At 41.3% G+C, this 13,781-nt stretch overlaps 1 protein-coding gene across 8 annotated transcripts in view; it reads left to right on the top strand.

Moving 5' to 3' along the window:
• Usp49 (ubiquitin specific peptidase 49) overlaps positions 1-13,781 on the top strand; it is a 68,621-nt gene that overhangs the window by 23,751 nt on the left and 31,089 nt on the right. For all 8 annotated transcript variants that reach the window (XM_052192036.1, XM_052192038.1, XM_052192040.1 and 5 more), the window contains exon 2: positions 12,733-12,806. The gene's annotated coding sequence lies outside the window, so the exon portion shown is untranslated. The remainder of the gene's footprint in view (positions 1-12,732; positions 12,807-13,781) is intronic.

Below are 13,781 nucleotides of genomic sequence, written 5' to 3'. Positions count from 1 at the left end.
GGGCTACACAGAGAAACCCTGTCTCAGAAAAAAACAAATCAAAAAAAAAAAAAAAATTCCAGGTCAGCCTGGGCTAGATCATTCCAGTCCAGCTTGGGCTAAAGTAAGGCCTTCTCTTAAGAAACCTAAATAAATAAATATTAGGAGGACTTGTTAAAGCTATACAGTGTGTTTTAGCAGATGTTGGGAAAGATTCTGTCATCTGAAAATGACAGATGTTTAGGCCCCTGCTAGTAACAAAAAATTGTGTTGCATCCTTAGGACATAGTAGCTGCTAATGTTGCACTGTATGAGAAACAGCTGTTATGCCAGCCCATGAAATATTTGAGGTGATAGTTCTATCTTGAAGATCTTTATGCACCTTCGAGGAGTTGGAAAGGACCAACATACACAGGGTTCATACACATTGGTCTGCCTTACATTGAGGTAATTTATGGAAATAATAACAGATCACCACCTCCAGCCTGTATTTTGAATCTTTTCCATTGTTATCACTTGAGGAAATGAACTGACTCCATCTCACTTCCAGACAGTCTCCAGTCTAGGATGTTAAAGGTGTGAATGCAGGCAGGTCTGTCTGACCGAAGCCAGAGGGCTATTAGTTGCTTTCTGACTAACATAAAACACAGAACTTGTGGGTTTCATTTCCTTATCTCCCCCTCTTTAAGCTGTTGTCAGAACCATGAAATATAGCTCCTTATAAAAGCTGATTGTAATAATTAGAAACACTTCCCTTTCATAAGGACGAGAAAATTACAAATTATTTGGGAAGCCTTGTTTGTAGTCATGTGTTATTGTTTCTGAGACATGGACAGTTTTAAAAGACTATAATACCATTCCTTTCCCATTCACATGTTAATAGAAGTCTACAAAGTAAGGGCTCCTCTGAAATGTTCAGTGTTGTTTTTAATCCTGTGTCAGGTTGTAAACAGCATTCTGTGATAGGTATTTTTTCTCTTTGTCTTCCTTTGAGCTAATTAGTAATTTACACTGGAGTAGCGTCTCTTCCCGCCGCACTGTGAAAATGCTGCTGCTCATGCTTTCCACGCAGTGGGGGCCCCAAATGAATGGGGCAAATGTTGCCTGGCACGTCAGAAGAGAATCGGAGTAAAAATTAAATTTTGCATGTTGTGAAAGGCTTTTTGTATGTGTCTCTCTCCCTTTCCATCTTGCCCTCCTTAGCTATTGAAATGCCTTGACCTTCTTTAGCCCACAGCTGCTGCCGTGGTTCAGTTTGATACTGTGTGCGCTGTTCCCGCCCCCACCAGTGCTGTGGGATTGTGGAGAGTTAGCAGGACACTGCTTACTTTGGAGCCCAGGAAACTGGTCTTTACTGCTTCCACTGCAGTAGAAGAGTGAGCTTCCAGCTTTGTGTCAGAAGCCTCCAGGCAGTGCAACTCTTGCTGGGCCAGTGACTGCCTCTGTCCGGTGGGAGGGCAGTGTTGCTAAGGCTGAGTTAGGAAGATGCTTTTATCTGCCGCTTAGCTCCCCAAAGGAAAGGCAGGCCTACCTTTGTATCAGCTTTTTCAAAAGGCAGCTGAGTGATCAAAATATAAATTATAGCTGAGTTTTACCCTGTGTCTCTCTGAGGTCCTGCTCTTTCCTACTTCCTCTTTATTCAGTCTTTGACAGGGGTCGGGGGATGTGCAGGGGCATTTGTGTGTGTTCACTAGCACAGCCCTGGGGGTGCCACTGGGGGTGTTAAAGCAGCAAGAACATTTGACTCCAAAATAGCCTGAAGGATTCACTTATCTTGTCAATGTAAATTTTATTTGAAAATTAAAGCAAGGATGGGTAGAGGTTTATTGGTTTATCAGTATTGAGTTAAAATCCTTCTAGAATGGCAGATAAATTATGGTACTTATTTTTATAATAATAGCTACTGATTTATCAGGATAGTAAGGTCACGGTTCCTGTTAGAGCTAATTTGATTCTCCTTGGAAAAAAATTGTTACCTGGAGGTAGTCATGAAGAAAATTGGGTAAGAAAATGTGAATAGCTTATTTCAGTCATTGTTACTATTAGGGTTATCATCACAGGCATTGAGCCTCTGAGAGCGAATTGGCACTTATGAACAGAGGTCATCTCATTTATGTGCGCCCTTACAAAGTCTGTGGGTCTGAATTAGTATTTTGTTTTTCTAAACCCAAATCCCAGCCAGGCATGGTAGAATTGAATAAACTTGCAATCCCAGCATTTGGGAAGTAGAGGCAGAATGAGCTGGAATTCAAAGTAATATTCAACTATAATACCTAAGCATCACAGGATACCAGAGTTGGGTTCCCAGGACCTACATTAGGTGACTCAAAACCATCTCTTAAGTCCAGCTCCAGGGGATCCATTGCCCTCTTCTGGCCTCTTCAGGCACATAAACTTAGTGCACACAAACCTCCACTGCCCCATACAAAAGCTTAAAAAGAAAAAAACAGCAGCAGCAGCAGCAACAGCCTAGAGAGATAGCTCAGTAATTAAGAGCTCTTATAGCTCTTGTAGAAGATCCAGGTTTGGTTCCTAGCACCCACATGGCAGTTCAAGACTGTGTCTGTAACTCTGGTTCCAGAGAATCCAACACTGCACCCACGTAATACACATAAACTTATGCAGACATTTTTATTTACATATAAGTAAATTTAAAAAAAACCTTAAGACTTCAAGTCTATTTGTCAGTGTCCTATTGCTGTGAAGAGATACCATGACCATGGTGATTCTTACAAGGGAATGCATTTAATTCTAGGTTGCTTACAGTTCCAGAGGGCCCCTATCCTCATGTAGGGAACATGCCAGCATACAGGCAGACATGGTAGATGAGAGTTCTACATCTAAATCTAAAGGCAGTGGGAAAACATTGAGCCTCTGGGCCTGGTTTGGGTCTGAAACCCAAGCCTACCTTCAGTAACACACTTTCTCCAACAAGGCCACACCTAATCGCCCGTGCCACTGCCGAATGACCAAGCATTCAAATATATGAGTCTATGGGAGCCATTCCTATTCAAACCACAATAAGGAAAAATCCCAGGATGTCTAGGATATCTTTGTGGATAGCAAATGCTAAAATTTACCTTTCTTTCCTTAACATTTATTTAGTGGAAGTGTGTTATCTGCAAGTACCACATATTGTTCATGGAAGTCAGACGACAACTTGTGGTAGTTGGTTCTCTCCTTCTACTATGTGGATTTCAGGGATCAAAGTCATAAGGGTTGGTGACAAACACCTTTCACTGAGCTGTGCTGCCTGGCCCCAACATTTCCTTTCCTATGTCCATTACAGCTACCTCTACCTATATGTTAGTTTTATTGCATGCTCATGGTTAGACACTAATTACTCCTCTGTACTTTATATCATGTAGGGTAGATCAGATTCATAAGCAACACTACATAAAATGTGGTCCGTATATATTGATCAGAGAGGTATTATCAGTAAGGAAGAGAGCTAAAGGCTTGGGGCTGTGGCTCAGCACTTCCCTCACATGGGTAAGGCCCACTTCTACTGTCAGAAAGGTAAAAATAAGTGAGTTCATGAAAACAGGAACATGAGTTCATGACAGTAGAGCTAGGTGCACTCAGGCCTATGTGTGGCATATAAGTATACCTCAGTGACACGTTATACCCCATGTTGAAATCCCTACAGGTCAAGCCTCCCCAGTTACACTGTTAATATGACTCTTGAATTCATGTTAGTCTACAGCTATTATTGGTTGTAAAATATACCCAAGCTTTAAATTCAGTAGTTCTAAAGATTTACATATAAATAAATGAAACATATAATTTACTACCCCTTTACCTGTAAGATTGATAAGTATTTAAGAGTCAGTGCTAGCCAGTAGGATGGGGACTTGGGAGAGCTGAAAACCTTGCACAGCCTTATCAGGAATGGAAACTTTTCTTGGAGGTCAGTTTGGCAATGTGTATTAGAATTTCAAATGTGCGTATATCTCTCTATAGGAACTTGTTCTATATACATGTACTTGAGATAAAAAGAAAAGTATGAAGCCTGATATGGTGGCTTAACATTATAGTACCAGCATTCAGGAGAGGGAAGCAAGATGGCGGCCATATGTTTAAGATAGCCTGGGCTACATAGATAGAACTTGTCTAAAAAGGTCAGAGAAGCAGAAAGGGTAACTAGGTTTTTGTTTTTTAACCTTCATGTTCTATCCTAAGAGGATTTGGAGTAGAACTGTCATTTTGCACTGAACATAGTAATCAGGGTGTGTGTGTGTGTGAAGGTCAGAGGTCAAACTCAAATAAAATCCTACAGGAGCCATCTGTGTTGCTTTTTAAGTTAGAGTTTCTCACTGGGACCTAGAGCTGACCCCCAAAGATCCCCAGGGATCCACCTATCTCCACCTTTCTACCACTGAGATTGCAAGGGAATTACCACCATTCCTTACTTTGTATGTGGGAACTGAGGGCTTCATGTTTGTGCAGTAACCACTTTTACTGATTCAGTTTCTCCTGGTCCCTGGTCCCCAGGAGTCAGGTTGTTAGCATGTGGTGATGAGCACATTAACTATGACACCTACATAGTGTCTTGTAGTCTCCCTGTGAAATCTCCTAGAGCTGGGCAGTCTGCTGAGGTTTCCAAGCAGTTAGAACAAGACACTAGAGTTTTAGAGCTGCTTTTGTGTTCCAGCCCAACTTATTTAAAGAACTTAGAGCTGCTTTTCTTTTCTTTTTTTTAGTATTTCTGGGAATTTTGTTTGTTTGTTTGTTTGTGGTTGGAGCTAAGGTCTCTAGTAGCCCAGGCTGACCTTGAACTTCCTGTGCAGCTAGGACTGGTCTGGATTTCTTGATCTTCTGTCTCAGCCTCCCAAGTTCTTGTGTTAAAAGTCTGAGCCACATTTGGCTCTCAAAATATATTTCTATATTATGAAAAAAACAAACCCCTGAAGGGAGTAGGGCTACAGCACGTGGAATGTAGCACTCGCCTGGCAGGCCTCAGGCTCTAGGCAGGATTACCATGATTACTGTCTAGGAATGAAGAGTTCTGAGGCTGGAGACATGGCTCAGGGGTAAAGAGCTCACACTCTGTCAAAGGACCTGGGTTCAGTCCCTCACACCCATGTGACAACTCACAATAGCTGTAACTTCAGTTCTAAGAGGTTATCTGATGCCCTTTTCTGATTTCCATGGACATACATGTAGTGCTTATACATACATGCAAACAGAACTTATACATACAAATAAATTTTTTAAAGATTTATTTATTTAAATGAGCACACTGTAACTCTTCAGACACACTAGAAGAGGGCATCGGATCCCATTACAGATGGTTGTGAGCTACCATGTGGTTGCTGGGAATTGAACTCAGAACCTTTGGAAGAGCAGTCAGTGCTCTTAACCACTGAGCTATCTCTCTAGCTCCCATACAAATAAAATTTTAAAAATCTAAAAAATAAAATTAAAAAAAGAGAATGATTTCTGGGGGGATTGGTTAGTCAATAAAGTGCTATTCTATGAATGTAAGCTACTTTACCAGACCACATGAATAGCCAGGCAAGGAGGCTGCTCCTGCAGTCCCAGTGCTAGAGGCCAGGGCTAGAAAGAAGCTCACTAGCCAGCCGGTCCAACCAAATCATGAGCTTCAGTAAGACTGCAGCTCTGAAAGAAAGAAGAAAGAAAGAAAGAAAGAAAGAAAGAAAGAAAGAAAGAAAGAAAGAAAGAAAGAAAGAAAGAAAGAAAGAAAGAAAGAAAGAAAGAAAGAAAGAAAGAAAGAAAGGAAGGAAGGAAGGAAGGAAGGAAGGAAGGAAGGAAGGAAGGAAGGAAGGAAGGAAGGAAGGGGAAGAGAAAGGAAGGAAGAGGAAGAGAAAGGAAGGAAGGGAGAGAGAGATAGAGACAGAGAGAGAGAGAGAAACAAAGAGGGCTGGAGAGATGGCTCAGTGGTTAAGAGCACTGACTGCTCTTGTGGAGGTTCTGATTTTAAATCCCAGCAACCACATGGTGACTCACAGCCATCTGTAATGAGATCTGATGCCCTCTTCTGGTGTGTCTGAAGACAGCTACAGTGTACTTACATATAATAAATCAATAAATCTTTTTTAAAAAAAAATGAAGGAAGGAAGGTGTCAAGTGATCAAGGAAGGACACTGATGTTGACCTTTGGCCTCCACATGCACATTCCAAACACAAGCAGGAGCACATACATATGCAAAACACTCAAAAACAAGTACATACAATACACATACACATGTGAGCTCACTAATGAAGTAGTGATATGCATATTCTAGTACAATTTACTTTTTCCCTTATGTCCAATGAAAACACTTTTTAAGAGTTTTTTTTAGATGTATTTATTTTATGCATATGAGTACCACTGTTGCTGTCTTCAGACACACCAGAAGAGAGCATCAGATCCCATTACATATGGTTGTGAGCCACCGTGTGGTTGCTGGGAGTCGAACTCAGGACCTCTGGAAGAGCAGTCAGTGCTCTTAACCAGCTGAACCATCTCTCTAGCCCCGAAAACATACTTTTTAAATTAAAAATAAAAATATTCTATTTAAACTTAACTCTTGACATGTAAGAGGCATTTAGAAGGTTTTATTGCATAAATTAATATTTATGTGAGTTCAAAGTGGTTTTAAGTTTTAAGAGGTTTTGATTTTTTTGGTTGTTGAAATGGAGTTTCACTATGTAGCTCCTGCTGTCTTGGAGCTCACATATAAACAAGGGTGGCCTCAAGCTCACAGAGATCCAGCTGTCTCCAGCGCTGGGATTAAAGGTGTGTACCACCACATTGCCTTTTAAGACCCAGCTATCATGAGGTGTGAATATGTGTGTGTTTGTGTGTAGGTTGGAGGATAATTGTGTGAGGGACTTGGTTCTCTTTTACCAATGTATTGTAGGGACTGACATCATGTCATCAGGCTTGGGGACAACCACTTTCACACTCCATGGTTTGGGGACTCTTACTTTAGCGGCTGAAAGCTGTGTGTTCATCTTTTTCATATCTCTTCTCTACAGAATCCTCTCTAATGTGTCTTTTTTTTAAAAAAAAGATTTATTTGTTATATATAAGTACACTGTAGCTGTCTTCAGACACACCAGAAGAGGGCATCAGATCTCATTCCAGATGGTTGTAAGCTGCCATGTGGTTGCCAGAATTTGAACTCAGAACCTTCAGAAGAACAGTTAGTGTTCTTAACTGCTGAGCCATCTCTCCAGCCCTCTAATGTGTCTTATATAAGCTCTTAATTCTAGTTGCATCTTTGTAAAATATTTAGTAATGGGAGGTGTTTATTTTCAGTCACAGAATATCTGGTTCCACCCTGCTCTTGTAGAATTTGGCTTTAGAATCTCCTGGAAATGCCATCTATCTCTGTTTTTTACTTTGTTTACTATTTGAAGATCTATTTATGCTGGATGCAGGCTTAGATAATTGATCTTAACTGTGACATAGTATTCCATGGTGTACCTAGATCCCCATAGCAATGGGTACCTAGGCTACTGTAAACAGTACTACCAGTAGCAATCTTGCAGTGCCTAATACCGGCATATTTTAGAATTCATGGGATACAGGTCCAGGATCGCTGTGATGGCATAAGGGCTGTTAAGAGCTAAGTAGGCCTATCACACTGCACCTCACAAGCATGGCATTTCTGAAACTGCCCCAGTACTTACATTTCTACCGTTTGCTGTTTAGGAATGACGTCATTGTGTGAGGCACTAATGAGATGGAACATTTCTTCCCGTTTCAGCTAATTGCTTCCCTTCTGTGAATTGCCTCTGTATACTCTTTATTTCCTATAGAAACTGGAAATTATATGATTATAATAACCTATAAATTTAATATTTGCATACTCCCTGGTTGGTTTTAAGCCATAAGAGTGTCATCTGAGTATCGTCTGTTAAGTCTGTGCTGTTCTTTATTGAACTTCATATAGTCAGACGCATCACTTGAAGCCTTCATAGGTTTCCTTATAGTGCTCCCTGGACTTTGCACTCCCAGGTTGTCTCCTGGGTGTCTTTCTTTTAGCATTATGGAATTGGTTTTCCTGCTACATTTCATGTATGTGGAACCCTTCCTGCCTTTCCTCATTCCTTTCCTTCATCTGCATCCTCTCTCCCTTCTCTTTCCTGTGCTAAAGACCAAGTATAGGACCTTGGACATGATGCTAAACCAGCCCTCTGCAACTGCAATATCTCCATCCCCTGTTGTAATTTTTATATTGTTTTAGCTTTGAGGTAATTTAGCAAGAACTGGAACCTTTTTTCTTTTTCTTTTTTAAGATTTATTTATGTGTTTTATGTATATGAATGCTTTGTTGATGGGGGGGGGGTGCTGGAGAGATGGCTCAGTGGTTAAGAGCACCAACTGCTCTTCCAAAGGTCCTGAGTTCAAATCCCAGCAACCACATGGTGGCTCACAATCATCCCTAACAAGATCTGACTCCCTCTTCTGGAGTGTCTGAAGGTAGCTACAGTATACTTACACAGAATAAATAAATAAATCTTTTTAAAAAAAAAAAAAAAGAATGCTTTGTCTACATGCACACCTTAACTGCTGAGCCATCTCTCCAGACCTTTAATTTTTTATTCATTTTTATTTTTTATGAAGTCTCTCCATTTATGAGTATGAAAGAATAAACATAATTGTTTTTTTGCTTTTTCTTTTTGGTGTTTTGTTTGTTTGTTTGGTTGGTTGGTTGGTTTCTCTGTGTAGCCCTGGCTGTCTAGAGCACTTCATCCCTGCCTTTTGTCATTCCTGTGCTGACCTTGGTCTAAACCCAGAGTCTCTGTAGTCATCTTCTGGAGAATAAACCTTCTAGCCTCCGTCAGTGGCCACTGAGCGTCAGAGTAGAAATCTGGGGGTAGAAGGCTTTACCATCCTTCAGTCCCGCCTGCTGTCCTCCTCACAGGTATTCCCAGTTCCTCTCGAGAGGCTTAGCTCCATCCTTTTTGCTTTTCAGTCTCTCTCAGTTACTTTTTTTAAAGACAGCTCAGGTTGCAGCCCTGGTTGGCCAAGAACTTGACTGTAGACAAGGCCAGACTAAAACAGATATCCCCCTGCCTCTGTCTCCATGGTGTAGAGAAGATCTGGCTTATCAAAAAATAAGCATTTTTCTATCCAGAGCTACAACAGTGTCTTAAGTGTTCTTTTCTGTAACCGCGTACTATTCTCTGAAATAGCCTCTGGTTACCCCTCCAGGGTGCTAGGATTAAAACTAGGGCCTCAGGCATGCTAGGCCTGGGATCTACTACTGAACAATCTGTCTGCTGTTTACGTTACCAAAGGGTCTCTATGTTTACTATTGTTTTGTGAAATTTAAGTCCTATTTTTTTTATCTTCCTCATTGGGATATAGTTCTATTTTGGCGAATTAATTAACTTATTACAAGGCAGGGTTTCTCTATGTAGCTCTGGCTGAACTAAAACTCACTCTGTAGTCCAGGCTGGCCTCAGACTCAAGAGATTTGCCTGCCTCTGCCTCCTAGGTGCTGGGATTAAAGGCATGAGCCACCATTACCTGGTTTATTTTGGTAAATTTAAAATTGAGAAAAATTTTTGCTTTACATTTAAAGGTTTGTTTTTGTTTTTTTTTTTTTTTTCTTTTGGTTTTCTGTAGCTAAGGGTGGCCCTAGAACTTTGTAGTCAGGGCTGGCCATGAAGTCAAAGCATTTGTCCTGGCCCAGCCTCCTGAGTGCTGGGATGCAGTTTTGAGCCACCACACTGGGCTCCATGTTTATATTTTAAAGAGCTTAAATGAAGCATTAAAAGGGTTTTTCTATTACTACTGCTCTCTGCTTGGTTGGTTCTAAAAGTGCTTTGTGAAAAAGGATAGGTTCATAGTTCAGTAATTGCAAACCATAGACACAAGACTGTAAACTGTGCTCCTTGGTTACTGGAATGCACCAGTAGAGCACTTGGCCCTAGGTGCCTCTGTTTCCTTAGCCATGTGGATTCACCGGTGCTTGTGAGCCACCTGTCAGTGGGAACCAAACCAGTTCAAACCAAAGGCAAGAACAGCCTTCGCTAGTAACTGCTGGGTCATCTCTAGCCCATCATTTAGTCTGTCTGTCTGTCTTCCTTCCTTCTTTAAATGTTTAAAAATTATTTTATTTATTTATTGGGGGTGGTACCCTTGGAAACCAGAAGACTGTATTGGAACCCCAGGAACCGAAGTTACAGGTAGTTGTGAACCTCTTGACATGGGTGCCCAGGTCCTTTTGAAGAGCCTCTATCCTTTTAAATGTTGAACCATTTTCCATCCCATTTTCTAGTATTTCTAAGGCGTCCTCCATGACAGAATTACTGTTTTGAAATTACTGTGTAAGTATATGTTGGAAGGTTAGATTCTTCCAATTAATAGTCTGTATTGTATGTAGAGGCATAAAAGGTAGGCTAAGGATTCCAAAGTGATGAAATGGGAGCTCTGGTGCCCGCTTAGGTCCTGGCCGTGACTGCCGCTGCTGCTGCTCAGCATAGGTGGGGTGTGGAATTGTTTTAGGAACAGGATCACACTCTTAGCTCATTTTACTTTATTTTATGTTTTAGTAAGAAGGAATTTTCAGTCTAGAATTCTCATCTAATTGCGTCCTTTAGTCCCTGTGAAGCTTGGTGGTTAAAACTAGGTATTATTTAAGAAAAATAAAGAACCAAATGCCAAACCCATTTCAGAATTCTTTGAATTCTGGATGACCTGACTCTTTGATCCCAGTTTGCTCAGAGCTCCTGGAATGTTTACATACCAGGGTCTCCTCTCACCAGAATAATATCTCCCATGTACTTATCTGTAATGCATGTATATAAATTTTCTTACTGATTTGGGCAGCATCTTTGGTACAGCTGATGTTATAGGAGAGGAAGTTTAGTGTCCCAAATCAGACGAGAGTTATCCAAGGTCTCCCAGCTCACAAGTGGAAACCCTGGGCCATACACTCAAGCTCCCTGATTCAAAATCTAAGGCTTTTTCACTTCCATGATCTGTGCCGACTCTTATACATGAGCAGATCCTTCTACTGTCTTATGGATATAATGGAATACAGACCACAGCTCATTTGAGATTTGTGGTACTGGGATTTCAGCTTAGGACCTTGAGCTAGGCAAGCACTTTATCCCTGAGCCACAACCTTAGTTTCTCTGATGAAAAGTTAAGGTTGTAGGCTGGGGATACAGCATTATTGGTAGAGTGCTTCCCTGATGGGGGAGGCCCTGCATTTGATTCTATACTCAGCACCACAGAGCAGGCTAGCCTCCAACTCAGCTTCTAAAGCATTGGGATCAGAAGCATATGCCACCACACCCAGCATGGTCTTCTGACTAAGATCAAATATAGTATGTTAAACATAAATTCCATGTGGTTATATATCTTACAGCTATTGAGTCTAGAGGTGATTTATGTTGTTAGCTGGGGAGAGGAGACATCTAAAATTAAATTAAAATTACTTGACTTTAACTGTAATTAGCTTTGAGGGGAGACGCTATTACTTTGGAAGTCAGTGTTTGAGTGAGAGAGGGGGACTGTTTGAATTTGAGGCTCCATCCATACAGTGTCAATGTAGTGTGTCTGGGTAAGTGTCTCAGACCTGCAGCCTATAATAGTAAATTAAGCTCTTCCTACAAAGCGTTTGTGAGGTCTCAGTCCTGTAGCTCTTCTGCCTTGTGGGCCCAGACTTTTTTTTGCCCTTTAGTACTGATTCGCGCCAAGTGCACCCAGATGTGAACCTTGGCGTGTCTGGTTTTCAGAAAGGCTCTATTCACACAGGGCATTGTGGATTTGTATACCTAACTAAAGAAAGGGAGCAAAATAGAGGTGGGAAGAGCCTAGCTTTGCATTAATGCAGACAGCTCAGCTGCCCTTGGCCTGAGAGCTTCACCCCCACCCAATCCCAGCGCTCCCTATTGTAGGGCTCTTCTTTTCTTCTCTGTCCTCTCCACATTCTTCTCCCAGTCCCTTTTAGAGATAAAACAACAAATTCTTCCCCTTGTAGAATGCAGAGCAATTTCCCTTTCTCAACAACCATTATGAGATCTTGACAGCCATTCTTCAAGGAACCGCCCACTCCTTGAAGACTGGACCTTCGAGGTGGGGCCCCATATCAAGGGTGCATATTTTCAAAAAGAAACTTTCCCTCAAGAGGAATTCTTGTGTTCACTGATAAAACAGAGAATTTGCCATCCTGTTAAGTAGCAGCTAACACACCAATTGAGTTTTATTAAATCCCAAATAAAGTGTTGTCAGAAATCTAAAAAATGATTGTATGTGTACTCTATTAAACCCATAAACTCTATCTTTGCTTAGTATAATATCCTTGTGTATCGAATATGTTGCTTTTAAAGATACTTGCTGCTTCCATACAGGTAAAAAAAATACTCAGTTAATACAAAGGAGTCGTCTCACACCCTCTCCAAACCATCATGCTTTGCGCTTGTGCATAAATAAGTTTAGCTTTTGGTACTGGGTATTTTTGTTAGCATGATTTTTCAGTTCTGACTGTTTCACGTTATATACAAAGACGGTGTGTGATCTTAATAGAAATGCTTTTTTTTTGCTAGAAGAAAAGTTTTAGTGCTTGCATCTATGGCCTATTTTCCCTGTAAATGACTGGATCCTTGGTTACTCTTAGCTGAGACCTGGGTCTGTTGTTTCCCACGCTTTGAAATGTCAAAGTTGAAGAGTTGTAGGGATTTCACTGTTGTAATATATACTAATACTTTTCTGAAACTACAAATTTTATAAAATTGCTTTTTTCTTGTGTATCGGCCCTTGCTCACTGGTTGTTCCCCTTGTAGGTAACAGAGCAGAGGAAACCCAGCCAGTGAATATGTGAGAATATGGAAGACGATGGGAGCAGCTTGTTTAATGGGTAAGGAAGAACACTGTGGGCAAATCTTATTAGTGAGACTCTTTCAGTCCTGCCAGGGGAGGGAGTAACCATGACCTGTGTCCTGGTGATGTTCTGCACTTTCGATAAAGTCTTGGGTAGCTTGAAGTTTATTGATGGAGAGACTGTGCTTGCTATCGCCTGTCAAGAGTAATTAGCCTAGACGGGCGGTGGGGGTGCACGCCTGTGATCCCAGCACTTGGGAGGCAGAAGCAGGCGGATTTCTGAGTTCGAGGCCAGCCTGGTCTACAGAGTGAGTTCCAGGACAGCCAGGGCTATACAGAGAAACCCTGTCTCAAAAACAAACAAACAAAAAGAGTAATTAGCCACCCCCCTTTTCTCTGAACACTGCCAGCTACTGTGATATCAGACTCACCATGGGGGTCTTGTTCACTTGAGCACTGTAGATGTGTGTCAGGTGGTATTCAAATAAAATTTCAAAAGTTCATAAATGTTTATTGTCCAGAACTCAGATATTCTCGATAACCCAAACTCTCCATGAATGCTAGGTCCCTATCAGAGTCTAGAAGCTTATGCAGATTTACTGGGGCAGCCTTCTTTGTCGAGGGCAGTGGCTCTCAACCTTCCTAAATCTGTGACCCTTTAATCCAGTCCCTCATGTTGTGGTGATCCCCAACCATAAAATTATTTTCATTGCTACTTCATAACTGTGAACATTTTCATTTGCTACTGTCATGAATTATAATGTAAATCTCTGTTTTCCAGTGGTTTTAGGTGACCCCTGGAGGGTGACCCCAGAGGTTGAGAACCACTTTACAGGGGTTCCTGAAAGCACTCAGACTTTCAGTGGTTGATGGGGTTGACAGTAATTTAATAACAATATTGGACCATTGTTTGTGTTCTATCCTTAGTCATTCCTGGGCAAGCAGTGAGTTTTCACAAAACTCTTTACTATGAAACTTTACTATGATGCAGAAGTAGCCAGGCGGAGGTGGC

This window comes from Apodemus sylvaticus, chromosome 9, assembly GCF_947179515.1.
Source record: "Apodemus sylvaticus chromosome 9, mApoSyl1.1, whole genome shotgun sequence".
Classification (NCBI taxonomy): Eukaryota; Metazoa; Chordata; class Mammalia; order Rodentia; family Muridae; genus Apodemus; species Apodemus sylvaticus.
Note: the sequence above shows the minus strand (reverse complement) of the source record. Positions and strands in the feature narration are given on the sequence as shown.